The sequence below is a fragment of the Platichthys flesus genome, chromosome 16 (assembly GCF_949316205.1).
Source record: "Platichthys flesus chromosome 16, fPlaFle2.1, whole genome shotgun sequence".
Classification (NCBI taxonomy): domain Eukaryota; kingdom Metazoa; phylum Chordata; class Actinopteri; order Pleuronectiformes; family Pleuronectidae; genus Platichthys; species Platichthys flesus.
In genome coordinates, this window is record NC_084960.1 from 20,230,852 (window position 1) to 20,257,073 (window position 26,222).

At 42.7% G+C, this 26,222-nt stretch overlaps 9 non-coding genes across 9 annotated transcripts; all 9 read right to left on the reverse strand.

The window, feature by feature from the left end:
- Window positions 1–3,996: 3,996 nt before the first annotated feature.
- On the reverse strand, window positions 3,997–4,078 carry trnas-gcu (transfer RNA serine (anticodon GCU)). Its single transcript has one exon. It is a non-coding gene; the product is annotated as a tRNA-Ser (tRNA).
- A 4,448-nt stretch (window positions 4,079–8,526) lies between these two features.
- trnas-gcu (transfer RNA serine (anticodon GCU)) lies at window positions 8,527–8,608 on the reverse strand. Its single transcript has one exon. It is a non-coding gene; the product is annotated as a tRNA-Ser (tRNA).
- A 2,935-nt stretch (window positions 8,609–11,543) lies between these two features.
- trnas-gcu (transfer RNA serine (anticodon GCU)) lies at window positions 11,544–11,625 on the reverse strand. The gene has a single exon. It is a non-coding gene; the product is annotated as a tRNA-Ser (tRNA).
- Window positions 11,626–13,052: 1,427 nt separating this feature from the next.
- trnas-gcu (transfer RNA serine (anticodon GCU)) lies at window positions 13,053–13,134 on the reverse strand. The gene has a single exon. It is a non-coding gene; the product is annotated as a tRNA-Ser (tRNA).
- Window positions 13,135–14,550: 1,416 nt separating this feature from the next.
- Window positions 14,551–14,632, reverse strand: trnas-gcu (transfer RNA serine (anticodon GCU)). The gene has a single exon. It is a non-coding gene; the product is annotated as a tRNA-Ser (tRNA).
- Window positions 14,633–17,566: 2,934 nt separating this feature from the next.
- On the reverse strand, window positions 17,567–17,648 carry trnas-gcu (transfer RNA serine (anticodon GCU)). Its single transcript has one exon. It is a non-coding gene; the product is annotated as a tRNA-Ser (tRNA).
- A 4,439-nt stretch (window positions 17,649–22,087) lies between these two features.
- trnas-gcu (transfer RNA serine (anticodon GCU)) lies at window positions 22,088–22,169 on the reverse strand. The gene has a single exon. It is a non-coding gene; the product is annotated as a tRNA-Ser (tRNA).
- Window positions 22,170–23,596: 1,427 nt separating this feature from the next.
- Window positions 23,597–23,678, reverse strand: trnas-gcu (transfer RNA serine (anticodon GCU)). Its single transcript has one exon. It is a non-coding gene; the product is annotated as a tRNA-Ser (tRNA).
- A 1,422-nt stretch (window positions 23,679–25,100) lies between these two features.
- Window positions 25,101–25,182, reverse strand: trnas-gcu (transfer RNA serine (anticodon GCU)). The gene has a single exon. It is a non-coding gene; the product is annotated as a tRNA-Ser (tRNA).
- Between the last annotated feature and the right edge of the window lie 1,040 nt (window positions 25,183–26,222).

The following is a 26,222-nucleotide window of genomic DNA, read 5'->3' on the forward strand; positions in this document are numbered from 1 at the left end:
TTCGCTATGGTGTGAGTCATTAGGGTTACATGCAATGTCAAGATATGCAAAGGGCCAGAGAGTGGAAATACCTGTAGCCTCCCACTAATAAGTTAAAACTGAAAGAGGATCTGGAAAGAGAAGTGACAGGTTTTCAAGAAACCACAGCAAGCCTATGGACACGTGTTTGCAGCCGATAAGTTTCATCTTAAGGTCGAAGACAATGGATGTGACTCACAAAGGAGAATTAATGGTTCAATAGTGGAGAATGTGGGCATCGATCCCACTACTTCTCACATGCAAAGCGAGCGCTCTACCATTTGAGCTAATCCCCCTGTGTAAGAATAGCTTCTGTGGCAAATCATGGCAACCTCTTCAGCATGTATGTTGTTCTGTCCTAGACTGGATCACATTGCATAGGCAAATGAATGAAGTCTCTCATCACAGGCCCTCAGGGGAGACTGGACAAGTAAGTCATTTACAGAGAGCTATGCATATGGGGAATTAGCTCAAATGGTAGAGCGCTCGCTTAGCATGCGAGAAGTAGTGGGATCGATGCCCATATTCTCCAGGAAATTTGTAATATCTTAATTTTAGTCTGGTTGGGAAAGTTCTGTAATTCAGTTTAATATAGTCCCCTTCTAAAACAAGATGGGTTTCCTTGTTTTTATGCCATGGACTGATATTATACAGAAAAATGCAGTTCCATCCTTCCAGCATGGTTCAGAGAGTTATAGAGCCACCGCCAAGCAGGAAGGACATTTTTCTTGAGAGCACATGGTGGCGTATCACCATACTTAGACACTAACTAAATGCTCATATTTTCCCCAATAATATGTTTCTAATCTGTCATTTCAAGTTGGTGAGAGATTCAGAGCAACTGGTTAACATTTTTGTCAGAAAACGTGACGAGAATACAGCATTTGAGATAATAATCTCAAGCAGCAGAGTAAGCTGATTCAGTCAATTAGAGTAGAACTTTGTGTCTTGTAAACTTCACTGCGACGAGGATGGGATTCTAACCCACGCGTGCAGAGCACAATGGATTAGCAGTCCATCGCCTTGACCACACGACCACCTCGTCCTATTCAGAGGTAAATTTATCTCCTAAAATTCAAACTTTTCCTGCTCTTAAGAGACATGTTACAATTTGACAAGTGGCTGTGGACACAAGAAGAAGAAGAAAACTATTGCTGAAAAAACTGGATTTCAACCCAAGCGTGCAGACCACAGTTGGTTATCATTTCTTTACTGGAGAACAATTTAGGGGACTACAGGACTCTAACTTATGTTTTCTGGTATTGTACCTGCGTACATAGGCAACTGGCCTTGCTTGTGTTTTTTTGAAGATGTTACACTGGTCGTCCAAGAGGCTTCTTTAGTTCTAAAAGACTTGTGGGAGGTTTCAGGTATGAAATCTCTCTAGGATCTTCACCTATACTCAGAGCTGGTGTTTAAACTTGCAGGTTGTTTAACCCCCCACCAAATGGTATTGTGTGGAGCTCCTTGGGTCAAGGTGTGTATAGCATTTCGCTATGGTGTGAGTCATTAGGGTTACATGCAATGTCAAGATATGCAAAGGGCCAGAGAGTGGAAATACCTGTAGCCTCCCACTAATAAGTTAAAACTGAAAGAGGATCTGGAAAGAGAAGTGACAGGTTTTCAAGAAACCACAGCAAGCCTATGGACACGTGTTTGCAGCCGATAAGTTTCATCTTAAGGTCGAAGACAATGGATGTGACTCACAAAGGAGAATTAATGGTTCAATAGTGGAGAATGTGGGCATCGTTCCCACTACTTCTCACATGCAAAGCGAGCGCTCTACCATTTGAGCTAATCCCCCTGTGTAAGAATAGCTTCTGTGGCAAATCATGGCAACCTCTTCAGCATGTATGTTGTTCTGTCCTAGACTGGATCACATTGCATAGGCAAATGAATGAAGTCTCTCATCACAGGCCCTCAGGGGAGACTGGACAAGTAAGTCATTTACAGAGAGCTATGCATATGGGGAATTAGCTCAAATGGTAGAGCGCGCGCTTAGCATGCGAGAAGTAGTGGGATCGATGCCCATATTCTCCAGGAAATTTGTAATATCTTAATTTTAGTCTGGTTGGGAAAGTTCTGTAATTCAGTTTAATATAGTCCCCTTCTAAAACAAGATGGGTTTCCTTGTTTTTATGCCATGGACTGATATTATACAGAAAAATGCAGTTCCATCCTTCCAGCATGGTTCAGAGAGTTATAGAGCCACCGCCAAGCAGGAAGGACATTTTTCTTGAGAGCACATGGTGGCGTATCACCATACTTAGACACTAACTAAATGCTCATATTTTCCCCAATAATATGTTTCTAATCTGTCATTTCAAGTTGGTGAGAGATTCAGAGCAACTGGTTAACATTTTTGTCAGAAAACGTGACGAGAATACAGCATTTGAGATAATAATCTCAAGCAGCAGAGTAAGCTGATTCAGTCAATTAGAGTAGAACTTTGTGTCTTGTAAACTTCACTGCGACGAGGATGGGATTCTAACCCACGCGTGCAGAGCACAATGGATTAGCAGTCCATCGCCTTGACCACACGACCACCTCGTCCTATTCAGAGGTAAATTTATCTCCTAAAATTCAAACTTTTCCTGCTCTTAAGAGACATGTTACAATTTGACAAGTGGCTGTGGACACAAGAAGAAGAAGAAAACTATTGCTGAAAAAACTGGATTTCAACCCAAGCGTGCAGACCACAGTTGGTTATCATTTCTTTACTGGAGAACAATTTAGGGGACTACAGGACTCTAACTTATGTTTTCTGGTATTGTACCTGCGTACATAGGCAACTGGCCTTGCTTGTGTTTTTTTGAAGATGTTACACTGGTCGTCCAAGAGGCTTCTTTAGTTCTAAAAGACTTGTGGGAGGTTTCAGGTATGAAATCTCTCTAGGATCTTCACCTATACTCAGAGTTGGTGTTTAAACTTGCAGGTTGTTTAACCCCCCACCAAATGGTATTGTGTGGAGCTCCTTGGGTCAAGGTGTGTATAGCATTTCGCTATGGTGTGAGTCATTAGGGTTACACGCAATGTCAAGATATGCAAAGGGCCAGAGAGTGGAAATACCTGTAGCCTCCCACTAATAAGTTAAAACTGAAAGAGGATCTGGAAAGAGAAGTGACAGGTTTTCAAGAAACCACAGCAAGCCTATGCACACGTGTTTGCAGCCGATAAGTTTCATCTTAAGGTCAAAGACAATGGATGTCACTCACAAAGGGGAATGAAGGGTTCAATAGTGTAGAATGTGGGCATCGATCCCCCTACCTCTCACATGCAAAGCGAGTGCTCTACCATTTGAGATAATCCCCCTGTGTAAGAATAGCTTCTGTGGCAAATCATGGCAACCTCTTCAGCGTGTATGTTGTTCTGTCCTGGACTGGATCACATTGCCTAGACAAATGAATGAAGTCTCTCATCACAGGCCCTCAGGGGAGACTGGACAAGTAAGTCATTTACAGAGAGCTCTGCGGATGGGGAATTAGCTCAAATGGTAGAGCGCTCGCTTAGCATGCGAGAAGTAGTGGGATCGATGCCCACATTCTCCAGGAAATTTGTAATATCTTGATTTTAGTCTGATTGGGAAAGTTCTGTAATTCAGTTTGATATAGTCCCCTTCTAAAACAAGATGGGTTTCCTTGTTTTTATGCCATGGACTGATATTATACAGAAAAATGCAGTTCCATCCTTCCAGCATGGTTCAGAGAGTTATAGAGCCAGCGCCAAGTAGGAAGGACATTTTTCTTGAGAGCACATGGTGGCGTATCACCATACTTAGACACTAACTAAATGCTCATATTTTCCCCAATAATATGTTTCTAATCTGTCATTTCAAGTTGGTGAGAGATTCAGAGCACCTGGTTAGCGTTTTTGTCAGTACACGTGACAATATACAGCATTTGAGATAATAATCTCAAGCAGCAGAGTAAGCTGATTCAGTCAATTAGAGTAGAACTTTGTGTCTTGTAAACTTCACTGCGACAAGGATGGGATTCGAACCCACGCGTGCAGAGCACAATGGATTAGCAGTCCATCGCCTTGACCACTCGGCCACCTCGTCCTATTCAGAGGTAAATTTATCTCCTAAAATTCAAACTTTTCCTGCTCTTAAGAGACATGTTACAATGGTGACAAGTGGCTGTGGACACAAGAAGAAGAAGAAAACTATTGCTGAAAAAACTGGATTTTAACCCATGCGTGCAGACCACAGTTGGTTATCATTTCTTTACTGGAGAACAATTTAGGGGACTACAGGACTCTAATTTATGTTTTCTGGTATTGTACCTGCGTACATAGGCAACTGGCCTTGCTTGTGTTTTTTTGAAGATGTTACACTGGTCGTCCAAGAGGCTTCTTTAGTTCTAAAAGACTTGTGGGAGGTTTCAGGTATTAAATCTGTCTAGGATCTTCACCTATACTCAGAGTTGGTGTTTAAACTTGCAGGTCGTTTAACCCCCCACCAAATGGTATTGTGTGGAGCTCCTTGGGTCAAGGTGTGTATAGCATTTCGCTATGGTGTGAGTCATTAGGGTTACACGCAATGTCAAGATATGCAAAGGGCCAGAGAGTGGAAATACCTGTAGCCTCCCACTAATAAGTTAAAACTGAAAGAGGATCTGGAAAGAGAAGTGACAGGTTTTCAAGAAACCACAGCAAGCCTATGCACACGTGTTTGCAGCCGATAAGTTTCATCTTAAGGTCAAAGACAATGGATGTCACTCACAAAGGGGAATTAATGGTTCAATAGTGGAGAATGTGGGCATCGATCCCACTACCTCTCACATGCAAAGCGAGTGCTCTACCATTTGAGCTAATCCCCCTGTGTAAGAATAGTTTCTGTGGCAAATCATGGCAACCTCTTCAGCGTGTATGTTGTTCTGTCCTGGACTGGATCACATTGCCTAGACAAATGAATAAAGTCTCTCATCACAGGCCCTCAGGGGAGACTGGACAAGTAAGTCATTTACAGAGAGCTCTGCAGATGGGGAATTAGCTCAAATGGTAGAGCGCTCGCTTAGCATGCGAGAAGTAGTGGGATCGATGCCCACATTCTCCAGGAAATTTGTAATATCTTGATTTTAGGCTGGTTGGGAAAGTTCTGTAATTCAGTTTGATATAGTCCCCTTCTAAAACAAGATGGGTTTCCTTGTTTTTATGCCATGGACTGATATTATACAGAAAAATCCAGTTCCATCCTTCCAGCATGGTTCAGAGAGTTATAGAGCCACCGCCAAGTAGGAAGGACATTTTTCTTGAGAGCACATGGTGGCGTATCACCATACTTAGACACTAACTAAATGCTCATATTTTCCCCAATAATATGTTTCTAATCTGTCATTTCAAGTTGGTGAGAGATTCAGAGCACCTGATTAGCGTTTTTGTCAGTACACGTGACGAGAATACAGCATTTGAGATAATAATCTCAAGCAGCAGAGTAAGCTGATTCAGTCAATTAGAGTAGAACTTTGTGTCTTGTAAACTTCACTGCGACAAGGATGGGCTTCGAACCCACGCGTGCAGAGCACAATGGATTAGCAGTCCATCGCCTTGACCCCTCGGCCACCTCGTCCTATTCAGAGGTAAATTTATCTCCTAAAATTGAAACTTTTCCTGCTCTTAAGAGACATGTTACAATGGTGACAAGTGGCTGTGGACACAAGAAGAAGAAGACAACTATTGCTGAAAAAACTGGATTATAACCCATGCGTGCAGACCACAGTTAGTTATCATTTCTTTACTGGAGAACAATTTAGGGGACTACAGGACTCTAACTTATGTTTTCTGGTATTGTACCTGCATACATAGGCAACTGGCCTTGCTTGTGTTTTTTTTGAAGATGTTACACTGGTCGTCCAAGAGGCTTCTTTAGTTCTAAAAGACTTGTGGGAGGTTTCAGGAATGAAATCTCTCTAGGATCTTCACCTATACTCAGAGTTGGTGTTTAAACTTGCAGGTCGTTTAACCCCCCACCAAATGGTATTGTGTGGAGCTCCTTGGGTCAAGGAGTGTATAGCATTTCACTATGGTGTGAGTCATTAGGGTTACACGCAATGTCAAGATATGCAAAGGGCCAGAGAGTGGAAATACCTGTAGCCTCCAACTAAAAAGTTAAAACTGAAAGAGGATCTGGAAAGAGAAGTGACAGGTTTTCAAGAAACCACAGCAAGCCTATGCACACGTGTTTGCAGCCGATAAGTTTCATCTTAAGGTCGAAGACAATGGATGTCACTCACAAAGGGGTTTATTGCGGGTTCAACATTGTAGAATGTGGGCATCGATCCCACTACCTCTCACATGCAAAGCGAGTGCTCTACCATTTGAGCTAATCCCCCTGTGTAAGATTATCTTCTGTGGCAAATCATGGCAACCTCTTCAGCGTGTATGTTGTTCTGTCCTGGACTGGATCACATTGCCTAAACAAATGAATGAAGTCTCTCATCACAGGCCCTCAGGGGAGACTGGACAAGTAAGTCATTTACAGAGAGCTCTGCGGATGGGGAATTAGCTCAAATGGTAGAGCGCTCGCTTAGCATGTGAGAAGTAGTGGGATCGATGCCCACATTCTCCAGGAAATTTGTAATATCTTCATTTTCGTCTGGTTGGGAAAGTTCTGTAATTCAGTTTGATATAGTCCCCTTCTAAAACAACATGGGTTTCCTTGTTTTTATGCCATGGACTGATATTATACAGAAAAATGCAGTTCCATCCTTCCAGCATGGTTCAGAGAGTTATAGAGCCACCGCCAAGTAGGAAGGACATTTTTCTTGAGAGCACATGGTGGCGTATCACCATACTTAGACACTAACTAAATGCTCATATTTTCCCCAATAATATGTTTCTAATCTGTCATTTCAAGTTGGTGAGAGATTCAGAGCACCTGGTTAGCGTTTTTGTCAGTACACGTGACGAGAATACAGCATTTGAGATAATAATCTCAAGCAGCAGAGTAAGCTGATTCAGTCAATTAGAGTAGAACTTTGTGTCTTGTAAACTTCACTGCGACAAGGATGTGATTCGAACCCACGCGTGCAGAGCACAATGTATTAGCAGCCCATCGCCTCGACCACTCGGCCACCTCGTCCTATTCAGAGGTAAATTTATCTCCTAAAATTGAAACTTTTCCTGCTCTTAAGAGACATGTTACAATGGTGACAAGTGGCTGTGGACACAAGAAGAAGAAGAAAACTATTGCTGAAAAAACTGGATTTTAACCCATGCGTACAGACCACAGTTGGTTATCATTTCTTTACTGGAGAACAATTTAGGGGACTACAGGACTCTAACTTATGTTTTCTGGTATTGTACCTGCATACATAGGCAACTGGCCTTGCTTGTGTTTTTTTGAAGATGTTACACTGGTCGTCCAAGAGGCTTCTTTAGTTCTAAAAGACTTGTGGGAGGTTTCAGGTATTAAATCTGTCTAGGATCTTCACCTATACTCAGAGTTGGTGTTTAAACTTGCAGGTCGTTTAACCCCCCACCAAATGGTATTGTGTGGAGCTCCTTGGGTCAAGGTGTGTATAGCATTTAGCTATGGTGTGAGTCATTAGGGTTACACGCAATGTCAAGATATGCAAAGGGCCAGAGAGTGGAAATACCTGTAGCCTCCCACTAATAAGTTAAAACTGAAAGAGGATCTGGAAAGAGAAGTGACAGGTTTTCAAGAAACCACAGCAAGCCTATGCACACGTGTTTGCAGCCGATAAGTTTCATCTTAAGGTCAAAGACAATGGATGTCACTCACAAAGGGGAATTAATGGTTCAATAGTGGAGAATGTGGGCATCGATCCCACTACCTCTCACATGCAAAGCGAGTGCTCTACCATTTGAGCTAATCCCCCTGTGTAAGAATAGTTTCTGTGGCAAATCATGGCAACCTCTTCAGCGTGTATGTTGTTCTGTCCTGGACTGGATCACATTGCCTAGACAAATGAATGAAGTCTCTCATCGCAGGCCCTCAGGGGAGACTGGACAAGTAAGTAATTTACAGAGAGTTCTGCGGATGGGGAATTAGCTCAAATGGTAGAGCGCTCGCTTAGCATGCGAGAAGTAGTGGGATCGATGCCCACATTCTCCAGGAAATTTGTAATATCTTGATTTTAGTCTGATTGGGAAAGTTCTGTAATTCAGTTTGATATAGTCCCCTTCTAAAACAAGATGGGTTTCCTTGTTTTTATGCCATGGACTGATATTATACAGAAAAATGCAGTTCCATCCTTCCAGCATGGTTCAGAGAGTTATAGAGCCAGCGGCAAGTAGGAAGGACATTTTTCTTGAGAGCACATGGTGGCGTATCACCATACTTAGACACTAACTAAATGCTGATATTTTCCCCAATAATATGTTTCTAATTAGTCATTTCAAGTTGGTGAGAGATTCAGAGCACCTGGTTAGCGTTTTTGTCAGTACACGTGACGAGAATACAGAATTTGAGACAATAATCTCATGCAGCAGAGTAAGCTGATTCAGTCAATTAGAGTAGAACTTTGTGTCTTGTAAACTTCACTGCGACGAGGATGGGATTCGAACCCACGCGTGCAGAGCACAATGGATTAGCAGTCCATCGCCTTGACCACTCGGCCACCTCGTCATATTCAGAGGTAAATTTATCTCCTAAAATTGAAACTTTTCCTGCTCTTAAGAGACATGTTACAATGGTGACAAGTGGCTGTGGACACAAGAAGAAGAAGAAAACTATTGCTGAAAAAACTGGATTTTAACCCATGCCTGCAGACCACAGTTGGTTATCATTTCTTTACTGGAGAACAATTTAGGGGACTACAGGACTCTAACTTATGTTTTCTGGTATTGTACCTGCGTACATAGGCAACTGGCCTTGCTTGTGTTTTTTTGAAGACGTTACACTGGTCGTCCAAGAGGCTTCTTTAGTTCTAAAAGACTTGTGGGAGGTTTCAGGTATGAAATCTCTCTAGGATCTTCACCTATACTCAGAGTTGGTGTTTAAACTTGCAGGTCGTTTAACCCCCCACCAAATGGTATTGTGTGGAGCTCCTTGGGTCAAGGAGTGTATAGCATTTCGCTATGGTGTGAGTCATTAGGGTTACACGCAATGTCAAGATATGCAAAGGGCCAGAGAGTGGAAATACCTGTAGCCTCCCACTAATAAGTTAAAACTGAAAGAGGATCTGGAAAGAGAAGTGACAGGTTTTCAAGAAACCACAGCAAGCCTATGCACACGTGTTTGCAGCCGATAAGTTTCATCTTAAGGTCAAAGACAATGGATGTCACTCACAAAGGGGAATGAAGGGTTCAATAGTGTAGAATGTGGGCATCGATCCCACTACCTCTCACATGCAAAGCGAGTGCTCTACCATTTGAGATAATCCCCCTGTGTAAGAATAGCTTCTGTGGCAAATCATGGCAACCTCTTCAGCGTGTATGTTGTTCTGTCCTGGACTGGATCACATTGCCTAGACAAATGAATGAAGTCTCTCATCGCAGGCCCTCAGGGGAGACTGGACAAGTAAGTAATTTACAGAGAGCTCTGCGGATGGGGAATTAGCTCAAATGGTAGAGCGCTCGCTTAGCATGCGAGAAGTAGTGGGATCGATGCCCACATTCTCCAGGAAATTTGTAATATCTTGATTTTAGTCTGATTGGGAAAGTTCTGTAATTCAGTTTGATATAGTCCCCTTCTAAAACAAGATGGGTTTCCTTGTTTTTATGCCATGGACTGATATTATACAGAAAAATGCAGTTCCATCCTTCCAGCATGGTTCAGAGAGTTATAGAGCCACCGCCAAGTAGGAAGGACATTTTTCTTGAGAGCACATGGTGGCGTATCACCATACTTAGACACTAACTAAATGCTCATATTTTCCCCAATAATATGTTTCTAATCTGTCATTTCAAGTTGGTGAGAGATTCAGAGCACCTGATTAGCGTTTTTGTCAGTACACGTGACGAGAATAGAGCATTTGAGATAATAATCTCAAGCAGCAGAGTAAGCTGATTCAGTCAATTAGAGTAGAACTTTGTGTCTTGTAAACTTCACTGCGACAAGGATGGGCTTCGAACCCACGCGTGCAGAGCACAATGGATTAGCAGTCCATCGCCTTGACCCCTCGGCCACCTCGTCCTATTCAGAGGTAAATTTATCTCCTAAAATTGAAACTTTTCCTGCTCTTAAGAGACATGTTACAATGGTGACAAGTGGCTGTGGACACAAGAAGAAGAAGACAACTATTGCTGAAAAAACTGGATTATAACCCATGCGTGCAGACCACAGTTAGTACTCATTTCTTTACTGGAGAACAATTTAGGGGACTACAGGACTCTAACTTATGTTTTCTGGTATTGTACCTGCATACATAGGCAACTGGCCTTGCTTGTGTTTTTTTTGAAGATGTTACACTGGTCGTCCAAGAGGCTTCTTTAGTTCTAAAAGACTTGTGGGAGGTTTCAGGTATGAAATCTCTCTAGGATCTTCACCTATACTCAGAGTTGGTGTTTAAACTTGCAGGTCGTTTAACCCCCCACCAAATGGTATTGTGTGGAGCTCCTTGGGTCAAGGAGTGTATAGCATTTCGCTATGGTGTGAGTCATTAGGGTTACACGCAATGTCAAGATATGCAAAGGGCCAGAGAGTGGAAATACCTGTAGCCTCCCACTAATAAGTTAAAACTGAAAGAGGATCTGGAAAGAGAAGTGACAGGTTTTCAAGAAACCACAGCAAGCCTATGCACACGTGTTTGCAGCCGATAAGTTTCATCTTAAGGTCAAAGACAATGGATGTCACTCACAAAGGGGAATGAAGGGTTCAATAGTGTAGAATGTGGGCATCGATCCCACTACCTCTCACATGCAAAGCGAGTGCTCTACCATTTGAGATAATCCCCCTGTGTAAGAATAGCTTCTGTGGCAAATCATGGCAACCTCTTCAGCGTGTATGTTGTTCTGTCCTGGACTGGATCACATTGCCTAGACAAATGAATGAAGTCTCTCATCACAGGCCCTCAGGGGAGACTGGACAAGTAAGTCATTTACAGAGAGCTCTGCGGATGGGGAATTAGCTCAAATGGTAGAGCGCTCGCTTAGCATGCGAGAAGTAGTGGGATCGATGCCCACATTCTCCAGGAAATTTGTAATATCTTGATTTTAGTCTGATTGGGAAAGTTCTGTAATTCAGTTTGATATAGTCCCCTTCTAAAACAAGATGGGTTTCCTTGTTTTTATGCCATGGACTGATGTTATACAGAAAAATGCAGTTCCATCCTTGCAGCATGGTTCAGAGAGTTATAGAGCCAGCGCCAAGTAGGAAGGACATTTTTCTTGAGAGCACATGGTGGCGTATCACCATACTTAGACACTAACTAAATGCTCATATTTTCCCCAATAATATGTTTCTAATCTGTCATTTCAAGTTGGTGAGAGATTCAGAGCACCTGGTTAGCTTTTTGTCAGTACACGTGACAATATACAGCATTTGAGATAATAATCTCAAGCAGCAGAGTAAGCTGATTCAGTCAATTAGAGTAGAACTTTGTGTCTTGTAAACTTCACTGCGACGAGGATGGGATTCGAACCCACGCGTGCAGAGCACAATGGATTAGCAGTCCATCGCCTTGACCACTCGGCCACCTCGTCCTATTCAGAGGTAAATTTATCTCCTAAAATTGAAACTTTTCCTGCTCTTAAGAGACATGTTACAATGGTGACAAGTGGCTGTGGACACAAGAAGAAGAAGAAAACTATTGCTGAAAAAACTGGATTTTAACCCATGCGTGCAGACCACAGTTGGTTATCATTTCTTTACTGGAGAACAATTTAGGGGACTACAGGACTCTAACTTATGTTTTCTGGTATTGTACCTGCGTACATAGGCAACTGGCCTTGCTTGTGTTTTTTTGAAGATGTTACACTGGTCGTCCAAGAGGCTTCTTTAGTTCTAAAAGACTTGTGGGAGGTTTCAGGTATGAAATCTCTCTAGGATCTTCACCTATACTCAGAGTTGGTGTTTAAACTTGCAGGTTGTTTAACCCCCCACCAAATGGTATTGTGTGGAGCTCCTTGGGTCAAGGTGTGTATAGCATTTCGCTATGGTGTGAGTCATTAGGGTTACACGCAATGTCAAGATATGCAAAGGGCCAGAGAGTGGAAATACCTGTAGCCTCCCACTAATAAGTTAAAACTGAAAGAGGATCTGGAAAGAGAAGTGACAGGTTTTCAAGAAACCACAGCAAGCCTATGCACACGTGTTTGCAGCCGATAAGTTTCATCTTAAGGTCAAAGACAATGGATGTCACTCACAAAGGGGAATGAAGGGTTCAATAGTGTAGAATGTGGGCATCGATCCCACTACCTCTCACATGCAAAGCGAGTGCTCTACCATTTGAGATAATCCCCCTGTGTAAGAATAGCTTCTGTGGCAAATCATGGCAACCTCTTCAGCGTGTATGTTGTTCTGTCCTGGACTGGATCACATTGCCTAGACAAATGAATGAAGTCTCTCATCACAGGCCCTCAGGGGAGACTGGACAAGTAAGTCATTTACAGAGAGCTCTGCGGATGGGGAATTAGCTCAAATGGTAGAGCGCTCGCTTAGCATGCGAGAAGTAGTGGGATCGATGCCCACATTCTCCAGGAAATTTGTAATATCTTGATTTTAGTCTGATTGGGAAAGTTCTGTAATTCAGTTTGATATAGTCCCCTTCTAAAACAAGATGGGTTTCCTTGTTTTTATGCCATGGACTGATATTATACAGAAAAATGCAGTTCCATCCTTCCAGCATGGTTCAGAGAGTTATAGAGCCACCGCCAAGTAGGAAGGACATTTTTCTTGAGAGCACATGGTGGCGTATCACCATACTTAGACACTAACTAAATGCTCATATTTTCCCCAATAATATGTTTCTAATCTGTCATTTCAAGTTGGTGAGAGATTCAGAGCACCTGGTTAGTGTTTTTGTCAGTACACGTGACGAGAATACAGAATTTGAGACAATAATCTCATGCAGCAGAGTAAGCTGATTCAGTCAATCAGAGTAGAACTTCGTGTCTTGTAAACTTCACTGCGACGAGGATGGGATTCGAACCCACGCGTGCAGAGCACAATGGATTAGCAGTCCATCGCCTTGACCACTCGGCCACCTCGTCCTATTCAGACGTATCTCCTAAAATTCAAACTTTTCCTGCTCTTAAGAGACATGTTACAATGGTGACAAGTGGCTGTGGACACAAGAAGAAGAAGAAAACTATTGCTGAAAAAACTGGATTTTAACCCATGCGTGCAGACCACAGTTGGTTATCATTTCTTTACTGGAGAACAATTTAGGGGACTACATGACTCTAACTTATGTTTTCTGGTATTGTACCTGCATACATAGGCAACTGGCCTTGCTTGTGTTTTTTTGAAGATGTTACACTGGTCGTCCAAGAGGCTTCTTTAGTTCTAAAAGACTTGTGGGAGGTTTCAGGTATGACATCTCTCTAGGATCTTCACCTATACTCAGAGTTGGTGTTTAAACTTGCAGGTCGTTTAACCCCCCACCAAATGGTATTGTGTGGAGCTCCTTGGGTCAAGGTGTGTATAGCATTTCGCTATGGTGTGAGTCATCAGGGTTACACGCAATGTCAAGATATGCAAAGGGCCAGAGAGTGGAAATACCTGTAGCCTCCCACTAAAAAGTTAAAACAGAAAGAGGATCTGGAAAGAGAAGTGACAGGTTTTCAAGAAACAACAGCAAGCCTATTCACACGTGGCTGCAGCCGATAAGTTTCATCTTAAGGTCGAAGACAATGGATGTCACTCACAAAGGGGAATGGTTCAATAGTGGAGAATGTGGGCATCGATCCCACTACCTCTCACATGCAAAGGGAGCACTCTACCATTTGAGCTAATACCCCTGTGTAAGATTATCTTCTGTGGCAAATCATGGCAACCTCTTCAGCGTGTATGTTGTTCTGTCCTGGACTGGATCACATTGCCTAGACAAATGAATGAAGTCTCTGATCACAGGCCCTCAGGGGAGACTGGACAAGTAAGTAATTTACAGAGAGCGCTGCGGATGGGGAATTAGCTCAAATGGTAGAGCGCTCGCTTAGCATGCGAGAAGTAGTGGGCTCGATGCCCACATTCTCCAGGAAATTTGTAATATCTTCATTTTAGTCTGGTTGGGAAAGTTCTGTAATTCAGTTTGATATAGTCCCCTTCTAAAACAAGATGGGTTTCCTTGTTTTTATGCCATGGACTGATATTATACAGAAAAATGCAGTTCCATCCTTCCAGCATGGTTCAGAGAGTTATAGAGCCAGCGCCAAGTAGGAAGGACATTTTTCTTGAGAGCACATGGTGGCGTATCACCATACTTAGACACTAACTAAATGCTCATATTTTCCCCAATAATATGTTTCTAATCTGTCATTTCAAGTTGGTGAGAGATTCAGAGCACCTGGTTAGCGTTTTTGTCAGTACACGTGACAATATACAGCATTTGAGATAATAATCTCAAGCAGCAGAGTAAGCTGATTCAGTCAATTAGAGTAGAACTTTGTGTCTTGTAAACTTCACTGCGACAAGGATGGGATTCGAACCCACGCGTGCAGAGCACAATGGATTAGCAGTCCATCGCCTTGACCACTCGGCCACCTCGTCCTATTCAAAGTAAATTTATCTCCTAAAATTGAAACTTTTCCTGCTCTTAAGAGACATGTTACAATGGTGACAAGTGGCTGTGGACACAAGAAGAAGAAGAAAACTATTGCTGAAAAAACTGGATTTTAACCCATGCGTGCAGACCACAGTTGGTTATCATTTCTTTACTGGAGAACAATTTAGGGGACTACAGGACTCTAATTTATGTTTTCTGGTATTGTACCTGCGTACATAGGCAACTGGCCTTGCTTGTGTTTTTTTGAAGATGTTACACTGGTCGTCCAAGAGGCTTCTTTAGTTCTAAAAGACTTGTGGGAGGTTTCAGGTATGAAATCTCTCTAGGATCTTCACCTATACTCAGAGTTGGTGTTTAAACTTGCAGGTTGTTTAACCCCCCACCAAATGGTATTGTGTGGAGCTCCTTGGGTCAAGGTGTGTATAGCATTTCGCTATGGTGTGAGTCATTAGGGTTACATGCAATGTCAAGATATGCAAAGGGCCAGAGAGTGGAAATACCTGTAGCCTCCCACTAATAAGTTAAAACTGAAAGAGGATCTGGAAAGAGAAGTGACAGGTTTTCAAGAAACCACAGCAAGCCTATGCACACGTGTTTGCAGCCGATAAGTTTCATCTTAAGGTCAAAGACAATGGATGTCACTCACAAAGGGGAATGAAGGGTTCAATAGTGTAGAATGTGGGCATCGATCCCACTACCTCTCACATGCAAAGCGAGTGCTCTACCATTTGAGATAATCCCCCTGTGTAAGAATAGCTTCTGTGGCAAATCATGGCAACCTCTTCAGCGTGTATGTTGTTCTGTCCTGGACTGGATCACATTGCCTAGACAAATGAGTGAAGTCTCTCATCACAGGCCCTCAGGGGAGACTGGACAAATAAGTCATTTACAGAGAGAGCTGCGGATGGGGAATTAGCTCAAATGGTAGAGCGCTCGCTTAGCATGCGAGAAGTAGTGGGATCGATGCCCACGTTCTCCAGGAAATTTGTAATATCTTCATTTTAGTCTGGTTGGGAAAGTTCTGTAATTCAGTTTGATATAGTCCCCTTCTAAAACAAGATGGGTTTCCTTGTTTTTATGCCAAGGACTGATATTATACAGAAAAATGCAGTTCCATCCTTCCAGCATGGTTCAGAGAGTTATAGAGCCACCGCCAAGTAGGAAGGACATTTTTCTTGAGAGCACATGGTGGCGTATCACCATACTTAGACACTAACTAAATGCTCATATTTTCCCCAATAATATGTTTCTAATTAGTCATTTCAGGTTGTTGAGAGATTCAGAGCACCTGGTTAGCGTTTTTGTCAGTACACGTGACGAGAATACAGCATTTGAGATAATAATCTCAAGCAGCAGAGTAAGCTGATTCAGTCAATTAGAGTAGAACTTTGTGTCTTGTAAACTTCACTGCGACAAGGATGGGATTCGAACCCACGCGTGCAGAGCACAATGGATTAGCAGTACATCGCCTTGACCACTCGGCAACCTCATCCTATTCAGAGGTAAATTTATCTCCTAAAATTCAAACTTTTCCTGCTCTTAAGAGACATGTTACAATGGTGACAAGTGGCTGTGGACACAAGAAGAAGAAGAAAACTATTGCTGAAAAAACTGGATTTCAACCCAAGCGTGCAGACCACAGTTGGTTATCATTTCTTTACTGGAGAACAATTTAGGGGACTACAGGACTCTAACTTATGTTTTCTGGTATTGTACCTGCGTACATAGGCAACTGGCCTTGCTTGTGTTTTTTTGAAGATGTTACACTGGTCGTCCAAGAGGCTTCTTTAGTTCTAAAAGACTTGTGGGAGGTTTCAGGTATGAAATCTCTCTAGGATCTTCACCTATACTCAGAGCTGGTGTTTAAACTTGCAGGTTGTTTAACCCCCCACCAAATGGTATTGTGTGGAGCTCCTTGGGTCAAGGTGTGTATAGCATTTCGCTATGGTGTGAGTCATTAGGGTTACACGCAATGTCAAGATATGCAAAGGGCCAGAGAGTGGAAATACCTGTAGCCTCCCACTAATAAGTTAAAACTGAAAGAGGATCTGGAAAGAGAAGTGACAGGTTTTCAAGAAACCACAGCAAGCCTATGCACACGTGTTTGCAGCCGATAAGTTTCATCTTAAGGTCGAAGACAATGGATGTCACTCACAAAGGGGAATTAAGGGTTCAATAGTGGAGAATGTGGGCATCGATCCCACTACCTCTCACATGCAAAGCGAGTGCTCTTCCATTTGAGCTAATCCCCCTGTGTAAGAATAGTTTCTGTGGCAAATCATGGCAACCTCTTCAGCGTGTATGTTGTTCTGTCCTGGACTGGATCACATTGCCTAGACAAATGAATGAAGTCTCTCATCACAGGCCCTCAGGGGAGACTGGACAAATAAGTCATTTACAGAGAGCTCTGCAGATGGGGAATTAGCTCAAATGGTAGAGCGCTCGCTCAGCATGCGAGAAGTAGTGGGATCGATGCCCACATTCTCCAGGAAATTTGTAATATCTTGATTTTAGGCTGGTTGGGAAAGTTCTGTAATTCAGTTTGATATAGTCCCCTTCTAAAACAAGATGGGTTTCCTTGTTTTTATGCCATGGACTGATATTATACAGAAAAATGCAGTTCCATCATTCCAGCATGGTTCAGAGAGTTATAGAGCCACCGCCAAGTAGGAAGGACATTTTTCTTGAAAGCACATGGTGGCGTATCACCATACTTAGACACTAACTAAATGCTCATATTTTCCCCAATAAAATGTTTCTAATCTGTCATTTCAAGTTGGTGAGAGATTCAGAGCACCTGGTTAGCGTTTTTGTCAGTACACGTGACAATATACAGCATTTGAGATAATAATCTCAAGCAGCAGAGTAAGCTGATTCAGTCAATTAGAGTAGAACTTTGTGTCTTGTAAACTTCACTGCGACAAGGATGGGATTCGAACCCACGCGTGCAGAGCACAATGGATTAGCAGTCCATCGCCTTGACCACTCGGCCACCTCGTCCTATTCAGAGGTAAATTTATCTCCTAAAATTGAAACTTTTCCTGCTCTTAAGAGACATGTTACAATGGTGACAAGTGGCTGTGGACACAAGAAGAAGAAGAAAACTATTGCTGAAAAAACTGGATTTTAACCCATGCGTGCAGACCACAGTTGGTTATCATTTCTTTACTGGAGAACAATTTAGGGGACTACAGGACTCTAATTTATGTTTTCTGGTATTGTACCTGCGTACATAGGCAACTGGCCTTGCTTGTGTTTTTTTGAAGATGTTACACTGGTCGTCCAAGAGGCTTCTTTAGTTCTAAAAGACTTGTGGGAGGTTTCAGGTATGAAATCTCTCTAGGATCTTCACCTATACTCAGAGTTGGTGTTTAAACTTGCAGGTTGTTTAACCCCCCACCAAATGGTATTGTGTGGAGCTCCTTGGGTCAAGGTGTGTATAGCATTTCGCTATGGTGTGAGTCATTAGGGTTACACGCAATGTCAAGATATGCAAAGGGCCAGAGAGTGGAAATACCTGTAGCCTCCCACTAATAAGTTAAAACTGAAAGAGGATCTGGAAAGAGAAGTGACAGGTTTTCAAGAAACCACAGCAAGCCTATGCACACGTGTTTGCAGCCGATAAGTTTCATCTTAAGGTCAAAGACAATGGATGTCACTCACAAAGGGGAATGAAGGGTTCAATAGTGTAGAATGTGGGCATCGATCCCACTACCTCTCACATGCAAAGCGAGTGCTCTACCATTTGAGATAATCCCCCTGTGTAAGAATAGCTTCTGTGGCAAATCATGGCAACCTCTTCAGCGTGTATGTTGTTCTGTCCTGGACTGGATCACATTGCCTAGACAAATGAGTGAAGTCTCTGATCACAGGCCCTCAGGGGAGACTGGACAAATAAGTCATTTACAGAGAGAGCTGCGGATGGGGAATTAGCTCAAATGGTAGAGCGCTCGCTTAGCATGCGAGAAGTAGTGGGATCGATGCCCACGTTCTCCAGGAAATTTGTAATATCTTCATTTTAGTCTGGTTGGGAAAGTTCTGTAATTCAGTTTGATATAGTCCCCTTCTAAAACAAGATGGGTTTCCTTGTTTTTATGCCAAGGACTGATATTATACAGAAAAATGCAGTTCCATCCTTCCAGCATGGTTCAGAGAGTTATAGAGCCACCGCCAAGTAGGAAGGACATTTTTCTTGAGAGCACATGGTGGCGTATCACCATACTTAGACACTAACTAAATGCTCATATTTTCCCCAATAATATGTTTCTAATTAGTCATTTCAGGTTGTTGAGAGATTCAGAGCACCTGGTTAGCGTTTTTGTCAGTACACGTGACGAGAATACAGCATTTGAGATAATAATCTCAAGCAGCAGAGTAAGCTGATTCAGTCAATTAGAGTAGAACTTTGTGTCTTGTAAACTTCACTGCGACAAGGATGGGATTCGAACCCACGCGTGCAGAGCACAATGGATTAGCAGTACATCGCCTTGACCACTCGGCAACCTCATCCTATTCAGAGGTAAATTTATCTCCTAAAATTCAAACTTTTCCTGCTCTTAAGAGACATGTTACAATGGTGACAAGTGGCTGTGGACACAAGAAGAAGAAGAAAACTATTGCTGAAAAAACTGGATTTCAACCCAAGCGTGCAGACCACAGTTGGTTATCATTTCTTTACTGGAGAACAATTTAGGGGACTACAGGACTCTAACTTATGTTTTCTGGTATTGTACCTGCGTACATAGGCAACTGGCCTTGCTTGTGTTTTTTTGAAGATGTTACACTGGTCGTCCAAGAGGCTTCTTTAGTTCTAAAAGACTTGTGGGAGGTTTCAGGTATGAAATCTCTCTAGGATCTTCACCTATACTCAGAGCTGGTGTTTAAACTTGCAGGTTGTTTAACCCCCCACCAAATGGTATTGTGTGGAGCTCCTTGGGTCAAGGTGTGTATAGCATTTCGCTATGGTGTGAGTCATTAGGGTTACACGCAATGTCAAGATATGCAAAGGGCCAGAGAGTGGAAATACCTGTAGCCTCCCACTAATAAGTTAAAACTGAAAGAGGATCTGGAAAGAGAAGTGACAGGTTTTCAAGAAACCACAGCAAGCCTATGCACACGTGTTTGCAGCCGATAAGTTTCATCTTAAGGTCGAAGACAATGGATGTCACTCACAAAGGGGAATTAAGGGTTCAATAGTGGAGAATGTGGGCATCGATCCCACTACCTCTCACATGCAAAGCGAGTGCTCTTCCATTTGAGCTAATCCCCCTGTGTAAGAATAGTTTCTGTGGCAAATCATGGCAACCTCTTCAGCGTGTATGTTGTTCTGTCCTGGACTGGATCACATTGCCTAGACAAATGAATGAAGTCTCTCATCACAGGCCCTCAGGGGAGACTGGACAAATAAGTCATTTACAGAGAGCTCTGCAGATGGGGAATTAGCTCAAATGGTAGAGCGCTCGCTCAGCATGCGAGAAGTAGTGGGATCGATGCCCACATTCTCCAGGAAATTTGTAATATCTTGATTTTAGGCTGGTTGGGAAAGTTCTGTAATTCAGTTTGATATAGTCCCCTTCTAAAACAAGATGGGTTTCCTTGTTTTTATGCCATGGACTGATATTATACAGAAAAATGCAGTTCCATCATTCCAGCATGGTTCAGAGAGTTATAGAGCCACCGCCAAGTAGGAAGGACATTTTTCTTGAAAGCACATGGTGGCGTATCACCATACTTAGACACTAACTAAATGCTCATATTTTCCCCAATAAAATGTTTCTAATCTGTCATTTCAAGTTGGTGAGAGATTCAGAGCACCTGGTTAGCGTTTTTGTCAGTACACGTGACAATATACAGAATTTGAGATAATAATCTCAAGCAGCAGAGTAAGCTGATTCAGTCAATTAGAGTAGAACTTTGTGTCTTGTAAACTTCACTGCGACGAGGATGGGATTCGAACCCACGCGTGGAGAGCACAATGGATTAGCAGTCCATCGCCTTGACCACTCGGCCACCTCGTCCTATTCAGAGGTAAATTTATCTCCTAAAATTGAAACTTTTCCTGCTCTTAAGAGACATGTTACAATGGTGACAAGTGGCTGTGGACACAAGAAGAAGAAGAAAACTATTGCTGAAAAAACTGGATTTTAACCCATGCGTGCAGACCACAGTTGGTTATCATTTCTTTACTGGAGAACAATTTAGGGGACTACAGGACTCTAACTTATGTTTTCTGGTATTGTACCTGCGTACATAGGCAACTGGCCTTGCTTGTGTTTTTTTGAAGATGTTACACTGGTCGTCCAAGAGGCTTCTTTAGTTCTAAAAGACTTGTGGGAGGTTTCAGGTATGAAATCTCTCTAGGATCTTCACCTATACTCAGAGCTGGTGTTTAAACTTGCAGGTCGTTTAACCCCCCACCAAATGGTATTGTGTGGAGCTCCTTGGGTCAAGGTGTGTATAGCATTTCGCTATGGTGTGAGTCATCAGGGTTACACGCAATGTCAAGATATGCAAAGGGCCAGAGAGTGGAAATACCTGTAGCCTCCCACTAAAAAGTTAAAACTGAAAGAGGATCTGGAAAGAGAAGTGACAGGTTTTCAAGAAACAACAGCAAGCCTATTCACACGTGGCTGCAGCCGATAAGTTTCATCTTAAGGTCGAAGACAATGGATGTCACTCACAAAGGGGAATGGTTCAATAGTGGAGAATGTGGGCATCGATCCCACTACCTCTCACATGCAAAGGGAGCACTCTACCATTTGAGCTAATACCCCTGTGTAAGATTATCTTCTGTGGCAAATCATGGCAACCTCTTCAGCGTGTATGTTGTTCTGTCCTGGACTGGATCACATTGCCTAGACAAATGAATGAAGTCTCTGATCACAGGCCCTCAGGGGAGACTGGACAAGTAAGTAATTTACAGAGAGCGCTGCGGATGGGGAATTAGCTCAAATGGTAGAGCGCTCGCTTAGCATGGGAGAAGTAGTGGGATCGATGCCCACATTCTCCAGGAAATTTGTAATATCTTGATTTTAGTCTGATTGGGAAAGTTCTGTAATTCAGTTTGATATAGTCCCCTTCTAAAACAAGATGGGTTTCCTTGTTTTTATGCCATGGACTGATATTATACAGAAATATGCAGTTCCATCCTTCCAGCATGGTTCAGAGAGTTATAGAGCCACCGCCAAGTAGGAAGGACATTTTTCTTGAGAGCACATGGTGGCGTATCACCATACTTAGACACTAACTAAATGCTCATATTTTCCCCAATAATATGTTTCTAATCTGTCATTTCAAGTTGGTGAGAGATTCAGAGCACCTGGTTAGCGTTTTTGTCAGTACACGTGACAATATACAGCATTTGAGATAATAATCTCAAGCAGCAGAGTAAGCTGATTCAGTCAATTAGAGTAGAACTTTGTGTCTTGTAAACTTCACTGCGACGAGGATGGGATTCGAACCCACGCGTGCAGAGCACAATGGATTAGCAGCCCATCGCCTTGACCACTGGGCCACCTCGTCCTATTCAGAGGTAAATTTATCTCCTAAAATTGAAACTTTTCCTGCTCTTAAGAGACATGTTACAATGGTGACAAGTGGCTGTGGACACAAGAAGAAGAAGAAAACTATTGCTGAAAAAACTGGATTTTAACCCATGCGTGCAGACCACAGTTGGTTATCATTTCTTTACTGGAGAACAATTTAGGGGACTACAGGAATCTAACTTATGTTTTCTGGTATTGTACCTGCGTACATAGGCAACTGGCCTTGCTTCTGTTTTTTTGAAGATGTTACACTGGTCGTCCAAGAGGCTTCTTTAGTTCTTAAAGACTTGTGGGAGGTTTCAGGTATGAAATCTCTCTAGGATCTTCACCTATACTCAGAGTTGGTGTTTAAACTTGCAGGTCGTTTAACCCCCCACCAAATGGTATTGTGTGGAGCTCCTTGGGTCAAGGTGTGTATAGCATTTCGCTATGGTGTGAGTCATTAGGGTTACACGCAATGTCAAGATATGCAAAGGGCCAGAGAGTGGAAATACCTGTAGCCTCCCACTAATAAGTTAAAACTGAAAGAGGATCTGGAAAGAGAAGTGACAGGTTTTCAAGAAACCACAGCAAGCCTATGCACACGTGTTTGCAGCCGATAAGTTTCATCTTAAGGTCGAAGACAATGGATGTCACTCACAAAGGGGAATTAAGGGTTCAATAGTGGAGAATGTGGGCATCGATCCCACTACCTCTCACATGCAACGCGAGTGCTCTTCCATTTGAGCTAATCCCCCTGTGTAAGAATAGTTTCTGTGGCAAATCATGGCAACCTCTTCAGCGTGTATGTTGTTCTGTCCTGGACTGGATCACATTGCCTAGACAAATGAATGAAGTCTCTCATCACAGGCCCTCAGGGGAGACTGGACAAATAAGTCATTTACAGAGAGCTCTGCAGATGGGGAATTAGCTCAAATGGTAGAGCGCTCGCTCAGCATGCGAGAAGTAGTGGGATCGATGCCCACATTCTCCAGGAAATTTGTAATATCTTGATTTTAGGCTGGTTGGGAAAGTTCTGTAATTCAGTTTGATATAGTCCCCTTCTAAAACAAGATGGGTTTCCTTGTTTTTATGCCATGGACTGATATTATGCAGAAAAATGCAGTTCCATCCTTCCTGCTTGTTTCAGAGAGTTATAGAGCCACCGCCAAGTAGGAAGGACATTTTTCTTGAGAGCACATGGTGGCGTATCACCATACTTAGACACTAACTAAATGCTCATATTTTCCCCAATAATATGTTTCTAATCTGTCATTTCAAGTTGGTGAGAGATTCAGAGCAGCTGGTTAGGGTTTTTGTCAGTACACGTGACGAGAATACAGCATTTGAGATAATAATCTCAAGCAGCAGAGTAAGCTGATTCAGTCAATTAGAGTAGAACTTTGTGTCTTGTAAACTTCACTGCGACAAGGATGGGATTCGAACCCACGCGTGCAGAGCACAATGGATTAGCAGCCCATCGCCTTGACCACTCGGCCACCTCGTCCTATTCAGAGGTAAATCTATCTCCTAAAATTGAAACTTTTCCTGCTCTTAAGAGACATGTTACAATGGTGACAAGTGGCTGTGGACACAAGAAGAAGAAGAAAACTATTGCTGAAAAAACTGGATTTTAACCCATGCGTGCAGACCACAGTTGGTTATCATTTCTTTACTGGAGAACAATTTAGGGGACTACAGGACTCTAATTTATGTTTTCTGGTATTGTACCTGCGTACATAGGCAACTGGCCTTGCTTGTGTTTTTTTGAAGATGTTACACTGGTCGTCCAAGAGGCTTCTTTAGTTCTAAAAGACTTGTGGGAGGTTTCAGGTATGAAATCTCTCTAGGATCTTCACCTATACTCAGAGTTGGTGTTTAAACTTGCAGGTCGTTTAACCCCCCACCAAATGGTATTTTGTGGAGCTCCTTGGGTCAAGGTGTGTATAGCATTTCGCTATGGTGTGAGTCATTAGGGTTACACGCAATGTAAAGATATGCAAAGGGCCAGAGAGTGGAAATACCTGTAGCCTCCCACTAATAAGTTAAAACTGAAAGAGGATCTGGAAAGAGAAGTGACAGGTTTTCAAGAAACCACAGCAAGCCTATTCACACGTGGCTGCAGCCGATAAGTTTCATCTTAAGGTCGAAGACAATGGATGTCACTCACAAAGGGGAATGGTTCAATAGTGGAGAATGTGGGCATCGATCCCACTACCTCTCACATGCAAAGCGAGCGCTCTACCATTTGAGCTAATCCCCCTGTGTAAGAATAGTTTCTGTGGCAAATCATGGCAACCTCTTCAGCGTGTATGTTGTTCTGTCCTACACTGGATCACATTGCCTAGACAAATGAATGAAGTCTCTCATCGCAGGCCCTCAGGGGAGACTGGACAAGTAAGTAATTTACAGAGAGCTCTGCGGATTGGGAATTAGCTCAAATGGTAGAGCGCTCGCTTAGCATGCGAGAAGTAGTGAGATCGATGCCCACATTCTCCAGGAATTTTGTAATATCTTGATTTTAGTCTGGTTGGGAAAGTTCTGTAATTCAGTTTGATATAGTCCCCTTCTAAAACAAGATGGGTTTCCTTGTTTTTATGCCATGGACTGATATTATACAGAAAAATGCAGTTCCATCCTTCCAGCATGGTTCAGAGAGTTATAGAGCCACCGCCAAGTAGGAAGGACATTTTTCTTGAGAGCACATGGTGGCGTATCACCATACTTAGACACTAACTAAATGCTGATATTTTCCCCAATAATATGTTTCTAATCTGTCATTTCAAGTTGGTGAGAGATTCAGAGCACCTGGTTAGCGTTTTTGTCAGTACACGTGACAATATACAGCATTTGAGATAATAATCTCAAGCAGCAGAGTAAGCTGATTCAGTCAATTAGAGTAGAACTTTGTGTCTTGTAAACTTCACTGCGACAAGGATGGGATTCGAACCCACGCGTGCAGAGCACAATGGATTAGCAGCCCATCGCCTTGACCACTCGGCCACCTCGTCCTATTCAGAGGTAAATTTATCTCCTAAAATTGAAACTTTTCCTGCTCTTAAGAGACATGTTACAATGGTGACAAGTGGCTGTGGACACAAGAAGAAGAAGAAAACTATTGCTGAAAAAAAATGGATTTTAACCCATGCGTGCAGACCACAGTTGGTTATCATTTCTTTACTGGAGAACAATTTAGGGGACTACAGGACTCTAACTTATGTTTTCTGGTATTGTACCTGCGTACATAGGCAACTGGCCTTGCTTGTGTTTTTTTGAAGATGTTACACTGGTCGTCCAAGAGGCTTCTTTAGTTCTAAAAGACTTGTGGGAGGTTTCAGGTATGAAATCTCTCTAGGATCTTCACCTATACTCAGAGTTGGTGTTTAAACTTGCAGGTCGTTTAACCCCCCACCAAATGGTATTGTGTGGAGCTCCTTGGGTCAAGGTGTGTATAGCATTTCGCTATGGTGTGAGTCATTAGGGTTACACGCAATGTAAAGATATGCAAAGGGCCAGAGAGTGGAAATACCTGTAGCCTCCCACTAATAAGTTAAAACTGAAAGAGGATCTGGAAAGAGAAGTGACAGGTTTTCAAGAAACCACAGCAAGCCTATGGACACGTGTTTGCAGCCGATAAGTTTCATCTTAAGGTCGAAGACAATGGATGTGACTCACAAAGGAGAATTAATGGTTCAATAGTGGAGAATGTGGGCATCGATCCCACTACTTCTCACATGCAAAGCGAGCGCTCTACCATTTGAGCTAATCCCCCTGTGTAAGAATAGCTTCTGTGGCAAATCATGGCAACCTCTTCAGCATGTATGTTGTTCTGTCCTAGACTGGATCACATTGCCTAGACAAATGAATGAAGTCTCTCATCACAGGCCCTCAGGGGAGACTGGACAAGTAAGTCATTTACAGAGAGCTCTGCGGATGGGGACTTAGCTCAAATGGTAGAGCGCTCGCTTAGCATGCGAGAAGTAGTGGGATCGATGCCCACATTCTCCAGGAAATTTGTAATATCTTGATTTTAGTCTGGTTGGGAAAGTTC